At 32.0% G+C, this 4,293-nt stretch overlaps 1 pseudogene; it reads left to right on the top strand.

The window, feature by feature from the left end:
• Positions 1 to 633: 633 nt before the first annotated feature.
• Positions 634 to 752, top strand: LOC112485609 (annotated as a pseudogene).
• The last annotated feature ends 3,541 nt before the right edge of the window (positions 753 to 4,293 follow it).

The following is a 4,293-nucleotide window of genomic DNA, read 5'->3' as shown; positions in this document are numbered from 1 at the left end:
TTGTAATTGAATTAAGAATTCTTCACACCAAGATTTTTACAGAAGACTTGTTTATAGAGGTCTAGCGATCAGAATATCAAACAAGAAATTATCTCAGACAAATTAAAGCTTCCACTTATTTGGTCACCACAGACAGTCTCTACAATCTCCTTGTCTTTTCTCTGCATGCTTACTTGGCACAAAGTAATCCAAAGCATGAGCATTAAATGAATGGTTCATATTTACTAATAAAGCTCACTGTGTACATACTATATATCTTGTCATACCAGTATAAAAGTGATCATTAAAGGGCACAGATATTACAAGCATTGAGGCACATATGAAGGGTGAGTGTTTTATAAAATGAGTTTATTCCATGACAAATTGGATGAGACTGCACTCTTCTGTAATCTCAGTTTTGAAGAGATGGGAAAGTTTAATGGATAACTTAGATGAGCTAAATTCTGGGGAGGGCAGGGGAAAGGTACAATTTAGGTAGGCAGAATATATAAGAGAATTGGGTTCTTTGAAAAGAACCAAATTATAAAGGTGAGAAAATTAAAAAATATGGGAAAGTATCAATAGACAGTTTGTCCTGAAGTAGAACGTTAGTATAGAATCAAAGATAAATTTGGTATTATAAAAAGAGTCATAGTCTACGGCCATACCACCCTGAACAAGCCTGATCCTATCTAATCTCAGAAGCTAAGCAGGGTCGGGCCTGGTTACTACTTGGATAGGAGATCACCTAGGAAGACCAGGTGCTGTTGGTGTAAAAAACAAAAAAATAAGGGATTGTAAACTGACAATATCCTTGCAATTTGTCAGGTCAACCAAGGGTTACCTCACCTAAAAAAATAAAAATAAAAAAAATAAAAAGAGAGCACAGGTTCAGCATCAGTATGTTTTTGTTCACTAAATACATATAGTTTTGAGCACCCATTTCATGCAAGGCACTATGCTGAAATTTTATAAAACATAACCATCAGGTGTTTGAAATGCAAGCATGTTTTCCCACAGCCCTTAAAACACACACAACTATTCACAGCAAATTTACCCTATTTTGGAAGAATCAGACTCATTGGTTGCTGTTACTGTATTTTAGATCATTACTCTCTTACGTTTTAATTAGGTTTGATTTATGAATGTGAGAAACTCTACAATAGAAAAAAAATGAATTCCAAGGTAGTCATGTATTTTATTTAGATGATCTTTGGTCAAGGTTTTAGTTAGTGACATATAATATTTGCTCTTCATCAACGTCAGCTTTGTTTTCTTCATGCTCTCTGGTGACAGTAGTAATACTTCATTGTTATACTGACCTTTGGAATATTGCGTGTTCACCAAGCACTACTCTGAAAGTGAGATCGTCTTACCTTTTTGGACTGGTACCAGTGTCTCAGTTTGTTGACGACTTTTTCAGAAGATGTCAAAAAGCTTAAACAGTGAGATAGGGCTTAGAGTTATTTCATGTGTTAAATTGGTTCTACTCTGCTCTTTTTCTTCCTTGCTAGTAATTGAGATGCTATTAGTAACACAGTCATTATTCCATTTTGGGTGATGGGATTTAAGGATAATTCAAAATATTCATTTTTTTAATTCGAATTTTATTATCAGTTAAACTCTATTTCTATGTTGCATATTTCTGCCAATGCTTCTCAGTAGCCACATTATCATTCAGAATATCTGATTAAGTTATTTTCTCATGGGGCACATATAAAGGTAGAGGATGTTAAGAGAGAGAGTTCTCCTTCCCTTGATAATTGGAAAGGCACATTTTTTGGACCCAATGGAAACATAAGCCTTGGGAATGTTAGGACAAGGAGATTTCGTATTGATAAAAAATAAGAACGTACTCCTCTTTGAGAGTGGTGAATGAAGAAGAGAAAAAAGAAAACAAAAGCTATTATTTAGATTGGTACAGTGTATACATGTTTTTCTTAATAAACTGGCATGTGCTAGTTTCTCTTAAACATCATTTCATAATTTATAACTATTATTGCAGATGGGCAAAGAAGTGATTACTTTATTTGATAGTCCATGATCTGCTGAGCCTTGCTGTGCTGTCCGTGGTGGGTAAGCAGTCCCTCAAAGACCCTGTCACTTGGGTTATTAAAATGTATTCTCTTCCAGCAAAGAGAATGTTTTCAGTGTAAAGTTCAGAGCTACTGGCTTTTATGGAGGATCCTTCATTTCTCCATCTAATGTAAGAATCAGAAAAGATTTTAAGAGTACCAATGAGAAAATACATAGTGTATTAGGTTTCAGGAAATTCTGTATTAACCTAGACTTTGTCATTAACCATATTTGTGACCTTGGATGTGTGTGTTAACCGCACTGGACTTTGACATTCTAATTTATAAATTAAATAAATTGCAAAAAATATAATTTTAAAATCTAAACTTACATGCTATATGTCTATTGTAGGCTATACTGGCATTGACAAACCAAACAATACAATGTAATTGGGAGTACAGAAAAACACAGTAGCACCTGCAAACCATGTGTTATCTGGAAATGAATTGCTGCACACCATTTGTCATGTTATTAAAGGCAAAGGAACTGGTCCTAAGGCTCCAGTCTAAATTATCCAGGAATCTTAAAACTCCCAAATATATCTCCAAACTAGCTACTGCCTGGTATGCTGTTTAGAAAATGTATTAATCTCTCAGATTGGAGCAAATTACTAGATTCTGAAACAAACCATGGAAGAACTGAGAAGATAATTATTTTCTCTATAAATTTTTATTTTCTAAGGCACACAGAACAAATGAAAAATTACAATATCTTTTCAGAGAACTATAGGCAAGCGTTAAATGAACATAAAGAGCCATGTGTTATTTTCTTTCTTTTTTTTATTTACAATGAACATTTCTCTTTTGGAGAAGGTTTCTACTTAATTAAAAGACTATGCTTCTGTTTATAATAACCAGGCATGGAAAAAAATGAAAACAGAATGAAAGAAAAAGGAAGAAAGAGTAGGAGGGGAAAAGTAAAGGAAGGAGAGGGAGGCAGAGACAGAGAAAGAGAGAGAGCTTTCAATTTGCTTAAAATTAATCTTATTTGAAATTTTTTACTCTATATATTGATGTGAAGAAAGTAGGTTTCTACTTTTTACCAATACTACAATTATATTTCATATTATATATATAAATAATTTAAAATGAATAAAATAATAATTTACCTTCCAGTAAATATTTGCGTAAGTAAAATATCTTCATTAAGCTATAATTGTACTGTCTACTGTATTCAGAACACTAAAAAGCAGAGTGCTATAATGTTCAAAGATTATTGTGGTGTGTTGCAGTTTGCATTCCCAAGATAGTATTTTTTCCACAAATGCCCTTTTTAAGCAAAGCATATACTCTGAGGGCCCCTGGAAAAATTTAAATGAGAATTCTTCAGAAGAAATAGTGTTGCAGAGTATTAACATTTAAACCTCTACTAATCCCTGAATAGCACCAAATATCTTTTCTTTTGAATCAGGATACCATATTATGCTCAAAGAAAGCAAAAATGAGCAAGTAGCTTGGAAGGCATAAATATAAAGCATTTGGGTAATCATGGATTTCTTGTCATGTCACCACAACAGAAGTTAGTGTAGCTATAGGATTTTTGTTATAAACTCTGATTTTCTTATGGTGTCTAATTTGAAAACTACCTTTTTTTCAACCAGGTTGAAAATTGTAAAGCTACTTAACTAATAAGAACTGCATAATTAATTTCTCCTTTTTTTTTTTCTTTCTTTTTTAGAGAGAGAACTAATTCCTAAAATTAAGTTTTTGGTCATTTAATAAAAATAAATTATTAAATATTTAATACCATGCAGTGTTTTCCCTTTCCTATAACAAAATGTATTTATTTTTTAAATAAAACTTAATGCAAAAAAATTGTAATGGTTTTATTTTATAAAGTTCACTAGGAATTTCTTATATTTTAACGCATAGAGATATATAACATATTTATATTATTAAATATTTTTGAAAGAAGATATTTAGAATATGACTTAAATGCAGTTTTTTTCCTCAATATATTACCTTCCAGAAGGGTCCTTCTCCCATCAATATTTTAATTTTATTTTTTTTGTTGGAGATATACCTTAAGATTTGATGAAGTAGCAAGAAACAATTCACATATTTGTTTCAATGTCGATAGGAAACATATTGTTTCAATATTCGATATGCAAATGGCAAGAGATAATGTTGGTACACAGAAATATACAACTACATATAATCATAATGCCATAAGAACAGAAAATATAGGCAGCACTTTCTGTGCTGTTTCAACATTCAGCGATGACACCATCATTGAGAT

This window comes from Pteropus alecto, unplaced genomic scaffold (genome assembly GCF_000325575.1).
Source record: "Pteropus alecto unplaced genomic scaffold, ASM32557v1 scaffold5, whole genome shotgun sequence".
Classification (NCBI taxonomy): domain Eukaryota; kingdom Metazoa; phylum Chordata; class Mammalia; order Chiroptera; family Pteropodidae; genus Pteropus; species Pteropus alecto.
The sequence above is the reverse complement of the archived record's forward strand: the minus strand, read 5'-3'. Positions and strand labels throughout refer to the sequence as shown.